Consider the following 23,371-nt stretch of genomic DNA (forward strand, 5'->3'; position numbering starts at 1 on the left):
TGCTATTCAGTATACCCTTGGGATCATTGAAACTTTGCCCACTGATCATTACTTTATTGTCTCGGATAGCCTCAGCTCAATCGAGGCTCTCCGTTCAATGAAACCTAGAAAGCACATTCCATATTTTCTGGGGAAAATTGCCTGCGTGCTTTGCCTGTAAGATCGTACAAGATTACCTTAGTGTGGGTTCCCTCGCATTGCTCCATTCCAGGTAATGAAGAAGCGGACTCTTTAGCTAAGGCGGGCGCTTTACAAGGTGACATATAATAATAATATCAACCCTACATTGGGTGTTTTAAAAAACTATGTTTATTATAAATTCGGAAATCACTGCACTTCACTCGAACGTTTCTAATACAAGACTGACTACTGCTGCTCCTAACACGATCGATTTATTCGATCGTTCTGTCTAGTTTGCAATTTTACGTTGGCCACGTTGTTCAGGGTCCGAATTGATGACGGTGCCGTTGTGTTGCCATGTGGTGGAAGTGCCCGTGCCATGTGGTAGAACTTGCTGATGCCGCGTGGCGTGTTCGGAGGCTTCCTTGTAATTCCTCCGGGGGGTAAAAAAGCGTGTCCTCACGCGTTGGTGACTTCGTCTGTGTGTATTCCTGATGTGGGTGGCTTTCGATTTTTCCTGCGGGACAGCTTGGTTAGAATCCTGTGAATTTCTTGTCTAAAATAGAGAAGGGCAAATGTTGTTAGGGTTAGGCTGAGCGCCGTTGAGATTGAGATTCCGCTAAGCAGGCTCCAGTTCCAAACATCATGATTGAACTGTTTCAGATGAATGTGATCCAGTAGCTTCCGGTTTTCTAGACTCCTGTTGTCGAGAGTTGTTATGTTGTGTGTTGGTACCAGTTGTTGTTTTATGACTAGGTCATGCATGGCTCCTTGGAAGACTGATTGTTTAATGGTTATGTTTTGGGATACGAAAATTTCCGTTTTGAAATGTATTTTGCAGTTCCAGAAGGAAATGATGAAGTTGCCGTTCAACTTCCGATTGGCGGGGCCACAATTTGATATTAGTTCGTTATTTTTTGCGTTGTTTATGAGAAGTGTGTTATCAGAAACGAGCTTAGCTATTGTTTCATTTTCTGTTTTTGTGTTACATTGACTGTTCACTCCCAAGATGATTGGGTAGATGCAGTCATCGTTGAATGGTTTGATGAATGTACTTCGTTGAACGTAGTTGTCTGGTTGTGAGGCTGTGTAAAGATTTTTCCGATCTTTGATGATGAATTTTGGGTAGTCTGTAATGATCGAATTGTTGTTGATTAGCGGGTGAATTTCTAGTACGATGGCTTCCCTTTCTTGTAGTTTTGGCACACCCAATATGTATAATAGTGTGTCCTTATTGAGAGCGATTTTGGGAGTTAGATATGACAGAGCTTGGTCCGGTATTTCGATTTTGACACCCTGTTCTTCTAACATTGTTTTCATAAGATGAATTTCCTTTAGGGATAATACTTTGTTGCTTGGAATTGAAGCTTTTGCGAGAGTTACCGTTTCTAGTATGTTTTCTAGTATTTTGTTGACTGTTTCTATGTTGATTATTGTGTTTATGAGTTGAATTTCGTTTAAGATGAGGTTATTGTCGTTTGCATTCTCTATTAGTTTGTTAATAGTTTTTGTGACGTCCTGGATTCTTTTACCAAGTTGTGTGTTAATCCGAGTCTGTTGATTATTTCCGTCGACTAGTTTATTGAGCGTGTCGTTTATCAGATGAAGGTCTTGGGCGTCCGGGCTTCCTCCGATCCATTTCCATACTGTTCCTACGGTGTCCCATCTTTTTTGGCGATGTGGCTTAATTTGCAAGAAATTATTGTAGAGTTCCTTAACTTTGTATTGAATTATGGTAGATAACTGGGAATTAGTTTTGCTGTATGCTATATTTATCAAGCTGTCTATTGTAGTCTCTATATCTGTCAAGTTTATGGGGTGTATAACGTTAATAACTCCTGTCTGAATTTTACAATGACCTTTCTCTAATACCAATAACGGTTTTTTGTTAAGGTTAGTTAGTTCTAATTCTTGGCTTTTTATTATTGTTAAAATTGTTGTGAAAATTAAAGCTATATGAATTGGTTTGAATTGACTCATTTTCCTGACGTTTCGTGTCGAGTGAAGGAGTTTGGGGGATTTTAATCTACGGCTTGCGATGGCTGAAACGAGAAATTTCAAAAGTTTTTAGTGTTTATATTCTTTTTTTTTGTCTCCGTGTGGTTTGACGCCCCTTTGGAATCTGAAAAAGGAAAGTGACAGGTATTATTAGGTGATTAAACTAGTTGTTTTTTCTTAATCTTTTTAGTTTGTTTTTATTGCGCTTAACATTCCTATTAATCTTTATAGTTTTATCGTGGTTTTCCAAGCATTTTGTAGCTATGTATCTGGGGTCGATTTTCTTCCTAGTGCCCTTTTTAATATGAATGTCGCTGTTTACGTTAATATTTGGTGGTTCTTCCTTTTTGTGGTTGTATTTTTTCATATTGTTTTGTGCTTTTTCCAAATTGAGGATTATTTTATCGAATAATTTTTGGGCTGCTTCCGAAATTTCTGCCGGGTTCGTAATGTTTCTCTGATTGAACACTACTTCGTTGGGAGTGAACGAGGTAGCTGAATGTACTGTTTCGTTGTACAATGCGTTTACAACGGACATGATTTCTAGGGAGGATAGTTCAGGGTATTTGTGTTTATTGGTATTAAACATTTCTATTATAGTACTGTGGGTCTTTTCTATTTGCCCGTTCGATTCGGATGAGGATGCGAATTCAATATTAATTCCTATGTTTGCCAGGAAACCTTTAAGCTGAATGCTGGTAAAGGTTGCCTCATGGTCGCACACAATAGTTTTTGGTAATCCGAAATTTCTGAAATAGGAAGTCAAGGCGTTTTGAATGTCCGCCGTGTTTCTTGTGGGTATTTCAATTAATTGTAAGTGCTTGGAAAATGCACATATGAATGTTAGGTAGTTACTTTTGTCCATACCAAAGATGTCCATGTGAACTCTCTGGAAGGGAGATTTTTCGATTGGCCTTGGTGAAATTTTAATGTTGTATGGCTTTCGCTCATACTTGTGTTGCGCGCATATGGGGCAAGAATTGTTGAAGGTTCTTATTTTCTTTATCATGTTGGGGAAGTAGTATGATCTCTTTATTTGTTTTTCTATTTCTTGAATTCCGCGATGGGCCCTTTCGTGCTCTTTTTTCACGATTGCGTCTTGTCTTTGCTCCGACAGGACGTCTTCCACCATGTTTTGTGTGAGTACGAAGTGTGAGGGTGAACCTGAAAAGTGTTCTCGGTATACTTCTTGTATGAGTTGTAGAGTGTCTTCGGGGGCGAGGATAGCGGTTTGCTTTCCATTATGATATTGTTTGATGGTGTTTGTTATCAAATCTTTGTTAAGATTGTCACTACAAATAATGGTTCGGGTATGATGAAGAAATATTGTCTCATGGATAGTTGTGTTGATTCTGGCGTGTTTAAAAATTATTTGATTTCTGTAGATGTTAATTGGTCGTTCCGTAAAGTGTAGGAAGAAGTCTGAAGAGGTGTCTGCAGAGTGGACTGTGCTATCATCGGTTTCTGTCATATTGATTTCTACTTTTCTACTCAAGGCGTCAGCGACGACGTTTGTTCTACCTGTCTTGTATTCTATGGTGTAGTCATAGTTTTCCAGCTCAAGCCTCCATTTCAGTATTTTGGTGTTTTTGTTCGAGGTTTTTATAAATGTTAGTGGTTTGTGGTCTGTCACTAGTGTGAACTTATGGCCGTATAGGTAAGGTTTAAATTTTTCGGTAGCCCAGATTATGGCAAGGGCTTCTTTTTCAATAGTCGGGTAGTTAACTTCATGTTTATTTAGTGTTCTTGAAGCAAATGCTATCGGGTGGTCTTTGTTATCCTGTATTTGCGACAATACGGCACCTATTGCGTAATTAGAGGCGTCTGTTGTCAAAATAAAGGGTTTCTCGAAGTCGGGGTAAATTAATATGGGATCTGATGTTAGCATCTTTTTGCATTTGGCGAAGGCTTCAACGTATTCTGGGTCTTTTGTGTTGAGTATCATTCCTTTTTTTAGGTATTTTGTCATTGGTCTTGCTATTTTTGAAAAATCCATGATAAATTTCCTGTAGTAACTAAGCAGTCCTAGAAATTGTTTTATCTGTTTTTCGTTCTGTGGCAGAGTCCAGTTGAGAATTTCTTTGATTTTATCTGGGTTTGGCTTAACGCCTTTTTCTGTTATTATGTGTCCTAGGAATTCACATTCTTTTCTTAAGAATTCGCACTTATCCACCTGGATTTTCAAATTTGATAGGGTTAGTCTTTCGAGAACTTTTGCAAGATTTTCTAAATGGTGTTTCAAATTCCTGCCAAACACTATTATGTCGTCTAGGTATACGTAACAAACTCTTCCGATTAGGTCGCCTAGTATTGAGTTCATAGCTCGTTGAAATGTCGCCGGTGCGTTTTTTAATCCGAACGGCATTCGTAGAAATTCATAATGTCCTTGATCCGTGCTGAAAGCAGTTTTATTTCTTGAACTTTCGTCGAGTTCAATCTGGTGGAAACCTGATTTTAAATCTAGAGTGGTGAAGTATGTTGCTTTCCCCAAACTGTCGAGTATGTCTTCAATTTGTGGTATGGGGTGTTTGTCCTCGATCGTTTTATCGTTCAATTTACGATAATCGATGACAACCCTGAATTTCCTTTTCCCAGATGCGTCCAATTTCTTGGGAACTACCCAAATTGGTGCGTTCCACGGAGATTCTGAGTGTGTTATGATGCCGTTTTCCAGCATATCGTTGGCTTGTTCTTTTACGGTTTCTTTATGAGCGTGGGGGTATCTGTAGGTTTTTGTATAGACCGGGAGGTCGTCAGTTGTGTTAATTTTATGTTTAATTTTCGTAGTTGCAGTAAGTTTTTCGTTTTCTTTAAGTATTACATCGCTATGGTTCTTAAGGGTATCTAGTAGTCGGTCTCTTTCGAACTTGGAAAGGTGTTTTGTTCTGATTAGTTCGTCGAATGGGTGTGGTTCCAATTTTTTCATATTCGGTTTGTCTGAGAAGAAACTGCGTGTTTCGAAGTTGTTAACTTGTAATTTTAATTCCGGGAATGAGTTCTGTGAGATTGGTTTCTTGTTTGCTCGAATTACGACTGTGGTTCTATTATTTTTAGCTCTATAGATTCCGGGTTCGATGATTATGTTTTCATTCAATTTTGAAGGTTTAGTTACAAGCCAATCACCGTTTTTATCGGTGCCAAGGGTGAGAAAATGATTTTGTTCGGTTCTCGTTGGTTCGATGTTGTATTTATGAACCGGGAATATTGTGTCGCCCACTGTTAGTGTGAGATTCTGATAATTTAATACGGCGTTGAATTTGGAAAGGGTTTCTGTGCCTATAAGACCATCGAACTCGGGGTGGAAATCTAATTCATATAGGGTAATTGGTGGTAATTTTTCACTTAGTACTATACATTTACCCTTTTTATTTACTATTCTATTACCTGTAATGTTTTTAGTGGTGGTAGGTATGATTGTTTTTGTCTTACTAAGTATGCCAGGCTTCACAATGTTCTTGTTGGCTCCTGAATCAATTAAAAATTTAAAGGTTTGGCCCGTATTTTGTTTGGTGATTACGAGATATGGTAAAAAATTGTGTGACTTCAGTTGCTTTGTTACGTCTCTGAGTTCTGAGTTGAAATACAACAAAAATTTTCTTCCGTTTCGCTTTGCTCACTTTCCGTATCTCCATCGGAAATTTCGTTATTATTTATTTGTTTGTTCAGTGTCAATTTGCTTCGTATTGAGGAATCGACGTCCATTGGCTCGGTTTTAAATTTTTGTTGAGATGGTTCGAATTTGGGTTGATTGAACTTGTGCCGGTTTGGTTTGACTTCGTCGTTCCGGTTTTTTAAATTTTTATTGAAGTTGCTGTTTTCTCCAGATGGACTGTATTTAGCATATTGTTTCTGTTTATCGTATTTTTCTTCGACTGTTATTTTACGGGTAGTTTCATTGGAGGTGAATTTGCAAAGAAATGCGTAAGCTTGTTCGATATCTTTAGGACCGTTTGCCTGGACATAGCCGAAGTAGGGTTTTTGTAGGCCACTAATAAATGCTGCCAGGCTGTATTCGTCTATAAATGAATTTATGGCGTCCCAATTGGAGTTGTATTTTGTATTTTGTTTTGCGATCGATTTTATATTCTGTATTAATTGTTTGGTTTTCTGGTAATATTGATTAACATTACCATCCATTTTTGTATGCCAGAGTTGACAGTTGTATGTGGATAATTCTTGTTTGTCGCCTAGGCAGGCGTTTAGAATTTCCTTAATTTCAGTGAAGGTTGTAGGGCTTCCGTTTGTACACAAGATGTCCCTTGCTTCACCTTCAATTTTATTTGCCACTGCTGTGACGTACATTTGGAATATAGGTGGACTCACTAAGGGTTCAAATACACTCAAAGTTTTTTCTGCTGTCTCCAGCCAGCTGTTTAATTGTTTTTTGCTCCCTTTAAATGCGGGTAGCATTTTGATTGGGTCAGGTATCTTGAACGGATCACCTGACGTAGTTAAGTATTGTGGTGATTGCGGCGTCGGCATAAATTGTCCGGCACTCGCGCTGCTATTAATTTTTGCTTGTATAGCACCTAAGAATGTTTCTTGCTGTTGTTGCCTGTTACTAATTTGTTTTAGTGCAGCTAATGCTGATTTCGTTTTTAAATCAGAGTTGCTCCAGGTTCGCTCGGAGCTGTCACTTTTGTATGGAAACTGTAAACATTAGAGCGAACCTAGGGCAACTCGATTCTAAAACCGAAAACAGCATAAGATATCATCCATGGTGGGGTGATCAACGGGTTGATCATTAGTGTTGTTGAGCGACATAATGTTTGTCAGCTCGTCAATTTTTCTTTGGTCGATGGGAACGTGTGAATGTCCTCCGGACTCGATGGAATCGATAGATTCTTCTGAAGAGCTCAAATTCCTGCTGCACAGAAATTTGTTTTGCCTTGCGTCTTTCAGTGCTTTTGGCATTCGTTAATTTCAAAGAACGACACCTATCTAGTAGTGTGTTGTTCGAATTAGCGCCTATCTGGTAGTACGCCAATTAGAAGATCGTCTATTTAGTAGTGCGATCTTCTGGTTGGATGAGCGCCTATCTGGTAGTACGCTGATCCGAAATGAGTAATGTTTTTCTTTGAAATTAAAAAAAAAACTCACTCACCTGTCGTGGTGTAGGTAGCTGAAGAACGCTGGTGGTGCTCCACGTGTTTATCGGCGGGGGATCCTCGAATCACTCTGGCGGCTGTTGCCTTCAGCCAGCGATGCTAAGTTTTATTTTAGCGGGTATCACTGTTTTTCACTTTGTTAGGATGAAAGTCCACTGTTTTTCCGATAAATCACTTCTTCACTTCCTAATACCGGCTGCGCCAATAATAATATCAACCCTACATTGGGTGTTTTAAAAAACTATGTTTATTATAAATTCGGAAATCACTGCACTTCACTCGAACGTTTCTAATACAAGACTGACTACTGCTGCTCCTAACACGATCGATTTATTCGATCGTTCTGTCTAGTTTGCAATTTTACGTTGGCCACGTTGTTCAGGGTCCGAATTGATGACGGTGCCGTTGTGTTGCCATGTGGTGGAAGTGCCCGTGCCATGTGGTAGAACTTGCTGATGCCGCGTGGCGTGTTCGGAGGCTTCCTTGTAATTATATATGAAAGACCAATTAGCTTCAGCGATTTTTTCAGTATTACTCATCAGAGAAGCCTCGAAAGTTGGCAAACTTCATGGAGCAATAGTGATCTGGGAAGGTGGCTACATTCGAGAATCCTTGGTTCAGGGGGATGGATGTGGGTTGGGATTTCATTCGCGTGATGTCTCGGCTCATGACTACACGCTGGACGCACATCTCCGGCGTATTGGGCTCGTGGATGGCGGTATCTGCGCTTGTGGCAACGGTTATCACGAAATCGAACATGTTGGGCAAGCGCCGAGTACTGTTCTGCCAGATCTCAACTATTCGATTCCCTTCGGGCCCGAGGAAGATCACCCAATGTCCCGGTTCGAGATGTACTAGCAAGCCGCGATATTCTCTACATGTCCCTTATATACACGTTCCTCAAAACCATCAATATCCAAATTTAAATGCCTCTATCTTTTCTCTTATCATTCCCAGAAGTGCCCTCTTCCGCCTACCGTACCCCAACGATGGTTTGATACGACTCCAAGACGAGACAAAACATCTGTCGAATGAACCAACAACACGAGATCTACAGTACAACATCACACGCGCAACGCGGTGTGTTTCCGATCCGTATCTGAGCCGTACTACGAAATCGTCTGGAGGAACCCCTGCCGGCTCGAGGAAAACCACCCGGCGTCCCAATACTTGATGCATCCGTTCGAATCTGTAATCCTGGCCGTTGATTCCTGATGCCGGGAACTGAAAGTTTATATCTCCCCCCCCCTCCCCCTGTCAGCCTTGTCCACCGTCTCTCCCATGTCTCTGATACACAGATGTATGACTTCACCCCCTTCTCCCCTTGAATATCTTCCCAATACTTATGCGCCCCCTATCTTCTAGTTTTAGTTGATCAATATTTAATTTCGTTAAGAAATGCCCAACAGTACCACTACTTTAAAATAGCCCTAATTAATTCCCCCTAACCTTGAACCACTCTCTCTAGTTATTTCTAGTTAATAAGCTTGTAAAATGTTCCGCTTAGTTAATAATTAATTTCTCCAACAATCTCCCTTCTAAAAATCATAAAGTGAATTGCTATACAAAGAACACACAAAATGACCCGTCCCCCTGATCATACGAATATTATATTACCCCCTCTTTTATATGTATAAGTTAGCTGTAAAGTTTTTTTTAGTTTCATTATATAAAACAAAATAATATTGAAATGTGTAACCCCCTAGTTTTAGGAAATTCAAAATGTAAAACAATGAAAAAATGGCACCTTTAAACTAACGCATACGTGCCTTATCAAATAAACAAATTGAAAAAAAAAATCACGATTCAAGCGACGTAGTCCTGCTGTTTTAACATTGCGCCGAACAGTTGAATACTAGAAGGCGAAAACTGAAGAAAAAAGGAAAGTAAAGGAAGAGAAACATAGAAAAACTGAGCTTAGAAAGAATAACAAGAAACCACCTCGTAAACAAAAGAATCAAAAATTAATATTTAGTACAAGATTCCTGACGAGCTTTGAACCTTGATTTATCATCCACTTGAAGTTACTCCATAATACTGCTACAGATGAATTGATACACGAAATATATTATTGTTAACTTTATTGCATAACATTTAATGCTGCTTTGTTAAGTCTGCAGTAACCTAATTGTACCGAAAGTTTTTCTATTTCTCAAAATGAGAGAACTAAAAAAATACTTCATGCAGTCATGGGGACGAAACCCCCCCGAAATATTTCGGAGAATTTTGAAAAAAATCAATATGTTAAACAAATTTCTGCCTAAAATTTTAAATAAAATTCTCAAAGTTTCATTTGCAAAAGTCATCTTGTGAAAATATTTCCTTGTAGTGAAAATTGGCTGCAGACTCGACACCTACCTGACGGCACGTTGTGAAGGCTAGCTCAACCGTCGAGGACTATAACAAGTAGCTCGCGGCGAAGCGAGGAGCTGGGAGCTTATTGGTTCACGAAACGGATATCGGTACGGAGAGAAATTTCGCCACATTCTGTAGTCCTTGACTGACGGCGAACATGGACTGGAGAGTGTGAGAGAAGTATCCCCATAGAGACCACCAGCAGGGATGCCACATTGAAATCTGTGTTTCGGTCAAAAAAGTCTTTTTACCATCTGTGATGACTTAAACAGGAGAAATATCTGTGAAAATCTGTGATAAATTTCCAAAAAATCTGTGAAAAATCACAACATTTTCAAAAATCCTTGAAATTTTCATCAATATGCCAAAAATCTGTCATCTGTAAAAAAGAATCTGTGATCAAAAATTGTGAAAAAAATCTGTTACATTACAGAAAAATCCGTGAATATGGTAACCCTGACCACCAGGCGTTTCGCTACCGCATCGGCCAATGGAACCCTGCTGCAGCACGAAGAATTACGAGCCGCAAGCTAAAGTGGAAGACGAAAGCCTTTAACGAAAACCTCTTTGTTGAGTTACTTCGGCGAACAACGGAATCAAGTACGTTGATGCAGCTGATCTAACAAGAAGGATTGTGACGGCTTGTGACGTTACAATGTCACGAAAACTAGGGCCATGCAGTAGACGGCGTGCAGCTTACGGGTTAAATGAGTAGCTCAGTACGCTACACGCTGCTTGTCTTAGATCCAGAAGGCGGACTCAGAGCGTAAGATCGGAGAGTGAGAGAGGAGCGCATGCGACGTTTTGAGAAGGACTCTTTAAAACGGGAGATCAAGCTTAGAAAGCCAATTGCCATAAGTAGCTGTGCTGAGAAATAAACGCCAATCCCTGGGGGACGCGTACTGAGTCGTCATGACGAAGACAAGGATCCGTCAACACCAACTGAAATATATCCCGGGTAAGCTAAAGATAATCGTTGAGGGTTTCTTCCCGAATCACGATTCAACTACCTGGTCACCTACATCGTACGGCGAAGAAGAAGGAGATAACACAGCCGAGTGGTAAGTGACTAACGACGAGCTCAAAGAAGCGTCGATGTGACTAAAATCAAAGAAAACCCCCGGTCCGGATGGAATACCAACCGTGGCGCTGAAAGCTGCGATCCTGACATATCCGGACATGTTTAGGATGCTACTTCTGAAGTCTTTAGATGATGGTAATCCCCGAAATGAGGAAGGTGCAGAAACTGATGTTGCTGCCAAAGTGTGGGAAGTCAACGAGCCATCCAGCGAATAGACCAATGCCGCAGCGTGGCATAAAAGAATGAGCCAGTTGCTTAAGAGATACTTCCAGAGTAGAGCACTGCTGTACCAGACGAACAAACGGGCAATAGGCAATGCGAGGCACAGCGGGCGTTCCTCAGGGCTCCATTCTTTGTCCAACAGTTTCGAATGGGATGTACGATGGGGCTTAACACTGCGGCTTCCCAGGAAAGTGAAAATCGTTGGTTTCGTGGACGATGTGTCACTAACGGTGAGACACTTGTAGAAATGGAGGTTTCGGTAACGGAGACAATGAAACCGCGAAAAGCTGAACAGGACGCTTCGACTGCTGGTCGTACGAGTTTCGATTGCGTACCGGAGGCAGTATGCCTTGTCGCCGAGATGATCCCCATCTGCATTACCCTGACGGAGGATATCAAGTGCTACAAACAATGAAACGCCAGAAACATGAGGAAGATGATGAGAAGCGATTCGATGGTGACGTGGCAGCAGGAATGGGACAATACGGAGAAAGGAAAGTGGACCTACCGGCTCATCCAAACCTGTCGGCGTGGGTCAATAGAAAGCACGGAGTGATGACTTTCCACCTGAAACAGCTCCTATCGAGCCACGGCTGCTTAAGGAGTATCTTCATCGGTGTGGGTACGCAACGTCAACACTGTGCTTGAAGTGTGAGATCGTCGAGGAGACACCGGAGCGACTTTGAATGTCCGAGGTTTGAAGTCTTTGAATGTCCGAGCAGAGTCTTTGAATGTCCGAGGTTTGAAGTGACGTGCAGGGAACTACTTAACACGGGAGGACCGGACATCAACCCGGATAATGTAGCCTACATAATGACAAGCGACGTAGAGACGTGGAACGCAGTAAACAGAGATATGATGTAGATCAGTGATTCTCAACCTGGGGTCCGCGGACCCCTAGGGGGCCGCGAAGTCATTGCTGGGAGTCCGCGAAGAAAAATATATTTTCCGAGTGCATATTGAAATTTCAAGTCATGTTTCCTAACAAATTGAAAATAACATATTGATAGCATAGAAAATTGATGTTTATCTATGGGGGTCCGCAGAACCCAGTGTGATATCTAAGGAGTCCGTGGTACGAAAAAGGTTGAGAACCGCTGATGTAGATCATGACCGTCTTACAATGGAATGGACATCGAACAACGGTTTCGGGAGAGCAAGGGAACTCTCCGCAGGAATAAGCTAGATTCACCGCCGAGGATTAGTCGAGTAGACTGCAACAGAGCAGCGAGTATGAGTCGTCGAAACGCCAGCGAACCGAACGTCACGCTCCATGCGGATTCGTCAGACCGACCACGGCACCCCACCGGTTGTTCCGATAGAAAAATAGCGAAAACCAAAGAAGAATCGATATAGGGAGAACTTTTTTCGCCAGGGAACTCTCCGTTAGCGTAAGCTAGATTCACCGCTGGGGACTAGACTGAGTAGACAGCGACGAGACACCACTAGTCGCGGGTCATCGGCGCACCAGTGCACCGGACACCCTGCTTCACCAGAATCGTCGAACTGACCTCGGCACCTAGCTGAATAACTCGATCTCCGGAGAAATTCTCTCGCCAGGGAATTCTCTGTCGGAGTAGGTCAGGTCCATCGTCGGGGAATAGACCGAGTTGTTCGCGAACAAGTCGAGGAGCGGAATGGATCATCAAGGAAGTAGTGCTAAGTGGCCCAAGAAGAGAACTAAAGGGCTTAAAGCAGTTGCGGTGCTAAATGGCACCGGTCACGGAGCCAAAGGGCTCAAGAAGTTGTAGTACTGAAACCAAATAAGAATCGGTTCGGGAGAACTTCTTTCGTCTGGGACCTCTCCGTCAGCGACAGTCAAATTCACCGCCGGGAACGAGACCGCGTAGATCGCGACGATACACCGCGCCGGGGCGCTATCAAACCGGATGCCCTACTCTACCGGAATCGCCGAACTGACCGCAGCACCTGGCTGGTTGGTTAGCTTTCGAACTTCTCTCGCCGGGGAACTTTTCGTCGGAGTAGGCTAGATCTATCATCGGGGACTAGACCGAGTAGTTCGCGAACCAGTCGGAAGCTCAACGAGGAAGTGGTACTGAATTGCACAAGGGAACTGAAGGGCTTAGTAAATTAGACAGTCTGAAGTTTGCCGCCCAGATTGTCCTCGTAGGGGAAGAGCATTGATTCTATACCAACTTTCCTACCTTGACTACCCAAACCCGTTCCCTGAGTTGTTGGTTTTGAACATTTTTTTCCTGCTCAGAATATTTTTGAACATTTTTTCATATATATATACAAAAAAATTTCATATCCCCGCCCCCCCCGAAAAATTTTCTTACTACGCCACTGCTTCCATATAAAGATTAATGTACCATTTTTGATTGTTTATTTTGTTTATTTTAGGAGCAGGAAAAAGCCTCCTGGAGCTGCGATTGGCAGTCACTGATTTGCTTATGTTCTTCTTTCATGCATTAAATATACTGCAAAGAGAACGAGTCAGTAGGTCAGTTTAATAGAAAAAACTTCACTGTTTCCAATATATATTCAGTCACATTCAGTGTGTCTAAAATATGCTTGGAACGCTGTCCAAATTAGTGTGGAAGGGTCCGAAATGTGAAAAATTCATGCTGTGATGAAATGTCACTTTCGAGTTTATGTCAATGTATAAAACATCCATTGACAGTTTTCTTTCAAGAACAGTAATTTTGGAGCAGACTCGTGCATGTATTGCATTAAAAACATAGGCAAGCAAATATTTTTTGTCGTTCACGTCATTTCACTTCCTCTAGGTGTCCAAAATTGGTTGGTTACCCTAGTGCATTTCTACATGTAAAGCGAACCCTACACGAGACAAGAATATTGTCAATAAAATATTAACGAGACTGCTTCAATACGTTCATCCCATTTGATTTCTATGGAATCAAAATTTTCAAGATTTCCTTACATTATCAATATATTGATCAATATTTGGTTTATTGTCAATATTTCTGCCCGTGTAGGGTCCGCTAAAATCAATTGATTTCACCGATTCTTCAGCCAATTAATTCATATGGAACTTTTAGTCAAAAAAACTTATGATGTACATGTGCTTTTCGTATGAATTCCATTTGAATACCATATATTCCACATTCTAATGGATATTGAAATGGAAACCGTGTGCATTTCATGTGTTTGAGGATTGAAATAATTGAATAGATTTCCACATTATGTTAACGTGTTTAGTTTTTTCAGTGTAGGATTTAAACGCCCTCTAAGAACGGTTGGTTTCAAAATCGTCCAATGAAGGACGTTCGTTGGACCAATTTGGACAACGTCCAAATAACCGTTCAACAAACGTCCATCGTTGGACCCGCGTTGAACGATTTTGAAACAATTTTTTGGACGTCTCAGTGGGCGAATAAATTTCTGCGAGTAATTTAACCCTTCTATCTGAAAATCGTAGTAACAAATTATTTTTCGGCAAATTCGGTAATTACATTCTGCACAAACTATTTCTGGCGTTAGTTTCCAGTTTGGGCGATCTTAACTTGCGAAGATTCAACGAAATAGTATTTCCGAACAAACTTTAAACGCAATATGCAAATTTTAAACAGCCATCTGAGACCACAAAAGAAACTCGAAAAGTATGTTAAAAAATTGTGCAAACTTATGAAGCGTCGCCATCGCCACACCAACTTATCCCAACTATTCGTCAAATCCATTCTGGAACCGGTTCGAAATCCTGAATGGATTCAGTATGTATTCTGGCTCAAAGGAAACAACTGATTCCGAATCAATCGGTTGATGAATTTCAACTGGAATCCATACTGGATCCACTCAGAAGTCCGAACCGGATCCGGAATGGTTTGACTGGGTAAAGGTATAACCGCTGTCAATTCAGTCAAACTCAGCCGGTAGGGTGTTTACCAGCGATGCCAGATGTGAAGACATGTCTTTATTTTGAAGACATTTGAAAGGATGTGAAGACGGGTTTTTCATTTTGAAGACAATTTTTTTTCGAATGTCTTGACTGATTTCTGGCAGAATTCTAGCTCAATATCAAAAACCGATTCAGAATTCTGGTCGGTGAAGGCAAATGAAGACATTTTTTTTTAAATGTGAAGACATTTGAAAAATATACCTGGCATCCTTGGTGCTTACAGAGTGGCGGCGAGAAACTGAGCTGGCGCTGGAACTGACATTAGAATACGAGATACGAAAAACCATATTTGTAATTGGAACGAGCCTTGAATACTTCCTCAAGTGCTCCTTAAAATTGATTTCGTAACTTGGGTAGTTATACCAACAGAAATAATGACACAATTTGCAGATGCATAATGAAACGTGTCCCTCCTTTCAACCATTTTTCCAGCTTACCTCCTCTTTTCACGTGACTTTTTTCTCATATTCTAAAAATAGAAGTAAAAATCAATTTCAGCTTTATTCACATCACACAAACGGTTATTGTATCTATATTGTTTTTGTCCAAACTCGCAATATTTGATTTCGCATCACCATTGCGGTTGCTTTTGCTCTTCTAATCGACCCAAGAATAAACTGGTCAAACGAACGAAATCCTAATACATACACATACAAACATGAAGAAACACCTCCAGTCTCCAAACCAGAAGCCAGTTGTCACCAAAAAAGGCCAGTGTTATATTTTTGGGTTCGAATGGTTATATTCGTTGTTTGTGAGTAGATTTGCGAAAAGGGATAGGAAAGGGGGCGATCCGACAGAATGTTTTCTCCTGGGAATCGTCCATTACGAAAACTTCTGTATGTGATGGTATGTGGAAATCAGCGCCATTTTTGTAGTCGGTCTCAAGCTCCCCGTCCCCAAAATGCTCCCCCCCCCTCCTTCCAGTATCGGGGATATCAACTCTCTCCTCGGTTGACATTCTATAAGTAATTTGAAGCCCAAGAAAGACATGCTCCGTGGCTGAAATTGTTTAATAATAGGCTAACTGATTACAGTGCACAGCTTGGAGCTTTTTTAGTTGGAGGGATGACAAGATTTGGTGCTGGAAAGAATAAAAACGTTTACGATTCTCTCGCGGTCGTTTATTATTAATGGGTTTGTCGATACTATGACGTCACATACAGAAGAACCAATCAAATGACGAAGGATTACCGGGCATGCGTACCACGCGAGCCATGTTCTTGGTCGCGAAGGAAGTGAAACGCGTGCTTCGCACGTGCGGAAAGGCGAGTGTTCGTGGTGAATTTGGAAGGATAACACTCAATCTCTCTCTCACGTTTTGATTGCCGAGAGGATATTCTCCAGTGATATTTCGGGGGTTCGTGAGCTCAAGAATTCCGAGCACCTGGCTAGAATGTTTTCACGTCTGCTGCCACCAGGTCGAAAGGTCCTCTCGTCGTCGTGCGGCTGCAGCGTCAACTGAGGATTTTTCCTCACTCATACCAGACAAGGCTAGGAGGAAAAAGTGAAGAAAATTTGTGATTTTTCCTTTCTCTAGAACTTGTTCTGTTCTAAGTTATTTTTTTTCACGGTAAAGTTAGTGAGAAGTATTTCTAATAGACAATTTTCTATTCCTCAGTTCGGTGCTCGTCGGTGATTGTGAAAAGTGTGAAAATTTCAGTCCGTGACAACCATTTCCAGTGAAAAGCGGGAATTTTCAAAGTAGTTGATTATTCCTGATCAGAAAAGAAGTGAAAAGTGAATCTAAGCCATTCGAAGAAGTCGCAAAAAAGGCTGGTTTTATCAAAAGTGTGCTCTTATTGTAGCTGACGATCCAAGACACCCGTGGATTTAACCCTGGTTCTGAAAAGGGCAAGCCCTTGGCAAAGCAGAGACAGTGGCGTCGTCATCGGAAGGAAACGGAGGGAGTGAATCTTCTGCCCTGTTCTCGAAGCTAGGCAGCTCTTTTTTCGGAGCCACCGGCTCACCCCAAAAAGTTGTAACCAACATCCGTGGATTCCTGTCGAATCGGCTAACTGGAGTTTCCATCCCTGATACAGGTAGGTCGGAATTTTTGAAAATTGTCCCTGCCTTAAAAATATGCTCCTACTTATTCCTATTTATAACCGCCGTCAAGTGAGTTTCAAGTCCGGAACGACAGACGAACGAGATCGTTTTATTCATCAAATTCAACGTCAATGAATCAATTATGTAATTAGACATTATTCAATTTTCACCGCAATTTGTCTTGGTCGTTGTTCCCATTGAGGAAGGGGAGAAATAATGGCCGCGAGAAAAGCAAATAATTCGATTAAACAGGTCTCCATCACTCATTGTTCTTGGAAGTAATATTTTTACAGAGAAAAGGTCTGTAACATTTCTGAAATATATAATCTTATTCCATCATAAAAGGGAACAATTCGCCGGACGATATTAGGTAACAGCATTAGTTTCAAACCAACTTTTGCAATTTTTCTGAATAGTAGTAAAAAACCAAAATGGCGACTGGATTCCATCGCATTTTTCACCTGCGTTTGAAGCTCCCCACTAGTTCTCACACTCGGAAAATTATTGCTCTATATCTCTCAGACCCAAACCATCCCGCCTTCCACTGTATTTGTATAGCCAACTTTGCCACCCAAAATGAAGTGTGGTGAAATTGTCCAAATGCCTACCCCTGCTCTGTTTCACTATGTTGGCCCCATCCAACTGAACCCCACACACACACTGACACAGAAGCTGGTCGAAACGGGGGAGCTTTCCTGGCTCAGTCCACACAAACAGAGCAAATGACGTTACATAATCATCCCAGCAGGCCGTGGCACGGTGTCACCTACCATGGATTTGTGAATGAACCTACTCGTAATGTGGTTTTTTTCCGCACGAACACAATCAAGTGGTAAAATGGGGGGATGACTCTCTCGGCGGCTAGGATCGATATTCTGGTTGGGGTCATGAGAAGACTTTGGATTATCGAAACGGTATTTTTTGATGGCCCAAATCCAATTACGAAAGTTTAAGTGTTCTTAAATATATGTATATTTATTCCAATTTCGTTTTATAGCATCATCCTTAGTACATCTTACACTTATTCCACATTGGTTATCTAATTTCGTTGGGGTCAAGAGATTCTTAGCGAACTGCATAATATTGTAATTGCTTTTTGCACATTAAAACGGATCAAGTTCGTTTTCCAATAATTTTCCCTATGAGTAATAATTTATTTACGGTTACCGAATATGTAAGTACCCCATTTATTGATTTTCGTACGAGTGGATAAGTACGAAGGGGAACCCGAGGTAAATGACTGCTTCGGTTCCAATCACCGAAAGTGCGTCATCGAACTGAAAGTGGACTGTCATTCAACACACGTGAAACCTAATAATTCAGATTATTATTGTCAAGCTATGTTGTTTCGAAGCGACCCAATCGAATCGACAATTGAGGCTATGAAAGAAGGAAAATAACATTACAATTTAGAGGAAGTTCGTTCAAGACGACATCTCGGGTAAGGCGAACACTCTCAGGGCTTTGCTAGAAAGCAAGTTTTTCAAATATTTTTACCAATCCGCTTCTTACGGCATGGCAATAATGGCAATCGATTTTATCTTGTTCGTAATTTTCAAGAAGTCACTATTCTGACAATATTTGTTTATATCTGAGCGATAGCAACGCTCAGTTAGGAATGTTTGGCGTTTGTTGAACAAATTACTACGCGAAGGACTCACATAGAAGAATTTCCTCCTACTGCGCGGATGACGTAAACGACTATTGTCAAAATAAGTGCTCCCAACATATTGCGAACAGAACGATGTTGACCATCATTATGGCACACAAAAAGCTTGATTCAGTTTATTGTTATAACCAGTATCCTACAGTCGTGATTCGCTGGTTGAGCCACACCCTCTGTCCAACTAACGAATTTGATTCATTAGTTGGACTAAAATGTATCTTCTCACGACTCTAATTATTGTCAGTTTGATTGTCAAAGTGGGCTTGACAAAACATTTCGAATTACTGCTACGAAGGGTAAAGATGTGCATTAATGTGTATTTTTCATGAAATTCCACTTTGCAACGGAATAAGGAGCGAAACAAGTTTGTTTACTAAAATCTCTTTAGCCCTTTTGAAGAATTAATATTGATTTGTCAAAGCCTAGAAGACGACGAAACGATCTGATGCTTGTGGAAAAAGTTAGCAAAAAGTGACTGATGTTCTGAAAATTGATGAAAATTTCACTTTTCTTAGCATCATTGCTGCTTACGGTCGAGTTATATACAAAATTTTTAACTTTGTCTTATTATGTACAAAAGAAGCCTCATCGGTTTGCTTAATAACATTTTTCTCAAATGTCAAATCGTTTCGTGGTTTTCGAGACTTTGTGTCTTTAATAAATTTCCTATAAAAGCCACATGACGATTTATTTTTAGAACCCAAACTCCTGGAGGAATTATTTTGTGAAAGTTTATTTTTCCATGTAAAATCCCATGCAAAATTTAAACAGTGGACGCAAAAATATAGTTTCATGGATCGACCTAAGAATTTGCACAGTTGGCACCTAAAATGTTGCTCCCTACTGTACAAACCCTTCTGAATCATACATCACATAACTACCACGACAGTTACCAAAAACAGTTGTAGGAGAACTGTGGGTAAAACGGACACATGGTTGTTGTATGCAGATGCAAAACCTATAAATTTCAACTGAATTTCACGTGTAAGCTATTTTCTCTAATAACCTTGACTTATGAAACACTCAGTAAGTTGAAAACTGCCAAATATGGAAACCTTAACCAAATATTGTAAATCATAAGTGCATTTTCGAGAGGATGTAGGGTTGCCACCTCTGGAGAGGCTTTGACGCGGAGATTTTCACTGACATGGGGGGTGGTGAATTTTGAGGGGAACGAGACAGAAATTGGAATCAAAGCGATTGCTCGGCATTTTAGAGCACTTTAATCGCTTTTGATAACTACGTTAAGGTAAAGCTGTAAATTTTTAACGTTTGAGAACGGTTTTATCGGTTTAATCAGGTGTAGTATTTCCCTTCCCCGCCTAAGTGTCAAGAATACAAAAGCACCAGCTACTCTTACTGTGGAGGATAAGTCGCACGAGCATCGCTCTCCTCCACAACTAACAGGAAAAGGAGGCTGGGCTGCGGCATCACATGGGAAGCACTATGTGGCGTCGGTTATTCTTTACCAGCGGTCGCAACAAAGGGGCAAAACAGGGGGCAACCCCCCACCTAAGACACAAGGGTCGTTGCAGGAGTAGCAACAACACCGGAAGAACTCGTTTGATGTTGACCTAGTCAGTTGGATTAGAAGAAATCGTCCATACTTTGGTGCAGCTGGTGATAAGCGCCACTAACAGTGAAGTGATTAGGTAAAATTTGCAGAAAAATAACTTTTTACACCATTTTAAGCGACTTAGTAAAATGCAACAGATCAATTGTAGCATATAGCGAAATATTACTTTCCTTAAATTGTAGTAAATTTTATTTGTTTTTCATTTTCATTGCTTTGTGAAACAAATCAGCAATATTTGGTGAACTCATCTTCGCCACCTTGAAACGAAGGGTTAATTGGGAAAAATAATTCTGAACCAGAGTAATAGTTACCTATGACTTTTTAAATATTTTGTAAAGAATCAATTAATTCTAAAAAAATGATACTATGCTTCTTCCCACCAAACCCGGAGAAATTGATGTAAAACCCGGAGGGCCGGAGATCGCTCCAGAAAACCGGAGTCTCCGGGTCAAACCCGGAGGGGTGGCAACCCTAGGAGGATGTAATTTTTATGCCTCCAATTGTAAGATTTATTGTGAAAAGCAATTTTTAGCAGAATTTTCGGCACAGCCCCTGGGTGAATTTGAGGCTGATAAAACGGGGATATTGACAAAATCGGGACATATATTTTTCATTCTTTTTGAGAAACCGAAGCTTTTAAAATATTATTCTTTGACCCCTAGATATGACCTCATAACCCTTTCAGATTATTTGGTTTAAATTTAAAGGGGGTTAACAGCACAAAATTAAAAAAAAAGAAATTTTTTTTTGTATATTTCGGATCTCTAAGATAAGAAAAATATGCATATAAGAGGATTTACTCGAATCCAACTACTTGAGCCCATCAAACTACTAGCTATAAATTTTCATATGAAGCTGACAAAATCGTGTCAAAAAGCTGATAAAATGGAAGGTACGCAAAATCGGGGGCTGATAAAATCGGGTCTTCACTGTAGAACTATAGAATATCGATCCTAGCAGCCTGTCTCGCATATACAAAAAGATCTAATCGTCAAACGTGGACTACCGTTCAGGTCGCTGAAGCCAGACTAGCAATAGGTTGCGGTCCGGCCGGTTAAAGACCATTTAGGCCCAATGAGTACTTGTATACACTCAGGCAAAAAATACAGCGAATTTCATAGGAATATCGTATAATTTTTAGCCACAAGTAGCACGTATGGAAATCATAAGATTATCTTATGAAACGGCATTTATTTTGTCAAATCGGTTTGCTATGATTTCATGTTCCATAAGGCATTTTTGATTTATCATAAGACAATATTATACATTTCTCTTATGTTTATGAGAATCATAAGATACTCGTATGAAATTCTAACAAGTGGCATATGCTATACCGTATAAAATGTTAAGATAATCATAAAAGTCGTATGTTTTTCATATTAATCTTATGAAAACATAGTTTTGTTACTTTTCTATGCATCATAAGATAAATCTTATGAATTTCGCTATACGTTTTGCTTGAGTGTACACTAAGGCAAAACTCATAGCGAAATTCATAAAATTTACTTTTGATGAATAGAAAAGTATAAAGTATGCATCTTTTCATAAGATTAATATGAAAAACATACGACTTTTATGATTACCTTAACATTTTATAAGTTATTGCATATGCCAGTCGTACGAATTTCATTCGAGCATCTTATGATTCTCATAAATATAAGAGAAATGTATAATATTGTTGTATGATAATTTAAAGATACCTTATGGAACATGAAATCATATATATAGCAAACCGATTTAACAAAATAAATGCCGTTTCATAAGATAATCTTATGATTTACATACGTGCTACTTGTGGCTAAAAATTATACGATATTCCTACACTCAGCCAAAAAAGTGAACAGTGAACTTCATAAGTATATCGTATATTTTTTAGCCACAAGCAGGACGTATGTAAATCATAAGACTATCTGGTATTCCACACTCTACTACCCAAGAGAAAATACCCAATAGGTTATTTTCTATAGCATTTTTTCCGTAATGCCATTTGATGTGGGACTCCCTTTACATCTCTGCATCTTCACGTTTGCCACGAGCAGGAGTTTTTGTTTTGTTAGTGGAATAAGGTAAAGAGTTGCTTAATTCTGGATTCAACTGGGGGATATTAACCCTAGAACGTTGCACTGGGGTTAAAATGTAGCCCACGCCTTCTTTGGAGCCGTGTGAAAACGAAAATTTGGCCATTACCGACCTGGGACCCTAACCATAATTCAATTTAGAGTTCCTAGTAAGAGTAGGAAAAGGTGGTATAGTCAGTTTGCTTATAGCCTTTGGAAGCAGGTGTCCAAGTTGGCGTGGGGTACATTTGTACCCCAGTGTACGGTTGCCGTTAGTGTTTCGGCAGGTTTCGTGCTGTCAGTGTAAATGTAATTCGTGACAATACCAGTTTAAATACTTGTTGTTTTACTACGTAAGTAACACTTAGTATTATATAATCGTTTTTAATCATTTATTTAATTTTATATTGAAGCAGAACAAAAAATCGTTTTCATTTTTGCTGATTTTTATTATTTTTTTTTTATTTTTTATAGTTTTTTCAAAGCAATAGCTCGCAAGTATAATTTGCGCACAATAACTGCTGTAACAGTAACGTTGCGTGTTACCAATGTATTACTGGTCAGAGATCTTTTTTCATTTCAATTTCCACTCCATTTCGTGGTATTTTCCACAGCACGATTTTCAAACTTTCACTCCTCAAAATAATTGCATTTTTAAAAAATATCGAAATTCCATTTTATACCGTTTCCAGACCATTCTTTCAACTTTTAGAATCTTTTGATTTTTTTCAAATCGGTTGGAAATTCGCAAAGTTATAGTAATTTTTGTATAAAAAGTCCAAACCGCGCGTTTTTCACTTTTTTTGGTTCAAACCAATTTATGCATAATTTATTCAATTACTTACTTTCACTTACACAGATGTTTTCGCAATTAAAAAACGAAGAAAATTATGTATTATACATTTCTTTTGTTTGCATTTTTACCTGCGAAAATTGCGATCGAATGCGTGGGGTACATTTATACCCCAGTGCAACGTTCTAGGGTGGAAAACGCAAGTGCAACCTTCTAGGGTTAATACTGACTTGTGGAAGAATATTTGGAGCGCAAATTTAACAGTAAATGCAATGCTTTTCTTATGGAATCGGTTACACGTGCTAAACATGTTGTGGTATTTAGTGTAACAATATAGTTGTAAACAAAACACACGAAAACCTTTATCTTTGGAAGTATAATTCATTGTCAATTTAATGAATCATTACAGCTGCCGTTGCCAATAAGCACACATTTAGCTTGGGTATTATGCATTTTTTGACGTTTA

At 39.9% G+C, this 23,371-nt stretch overlaps 3 protein-coding genes across 5 annotated transcripts in view; 2 read left to right on the plus strand and 1 right to left on the minus strand.

Moving 5' to 3' along the window:
- Positions 1-15,389, minus strand: part of LOC131677767 (pro-resilin-like) — a 145,737-nt gene extending 130,348 nt beyond the window's left edge. For both annotated transcript variants that reach the window (XM_058957793.1, XM_058957796.1), the window contains exon 1: positions 15,202-15,389. The gene's annotated coding sequence lies outside the window, so the exon portion shown is untranslated. The remainder of the gene's footprint in view (positions 1-15,201) is intronic.
- Positions 15,390-16,668: 1,279 nt separating this feature from the next.
- The window catches only part of LOC131677770 (vesicular acetylcholine transporter), a 78,821-nt gene continuing 72,118 nt past the window's right edge, over positions 16,669-23,371 (plus strand). The window contains exon 1 of the mRNA XM_058957800.1: positions 16,669-16,806. The gene's annotated coding sequence lies outside the window, so the exon portion shown is untranslated. The remainder of the gene's footprint in view (positions 16,807-23,371) is intronic.
- The window catches only part of LOC131677769 (choline O-acetyltransferase), a 178,255-nt gene continuing 171,557 nt past the window's right edge, over positions 16,674-23,371 (plus strand). For both annotated transcript variants that reach the window (XM_058957798.1, XM_058957799.1), the window contains exon 1: positions 16,674-16,806. The gene's annotated coding sequence lies outside the window, so the exon portion shown is untranslated. The remainder of the gene's footprint in view (positions 16,807-23,371) is intronic.

The sequence above is a fragment of the Topomyia yanbarensis genome, chromosome 1 (genome assembly GCF_030247195.1).
Source record: "Topomyia yanbarensis strain Yona2022 chromosome 1, ASM3024719v1, whole genome shotgun sequence".
Taxonomy (NCBI): domain Eukaryota; kingdom Metazoa; phylum Arthropoda; class Insecta; order Diptera; family Culicidae; genus Topomyia; species Topomyia yanbarensis.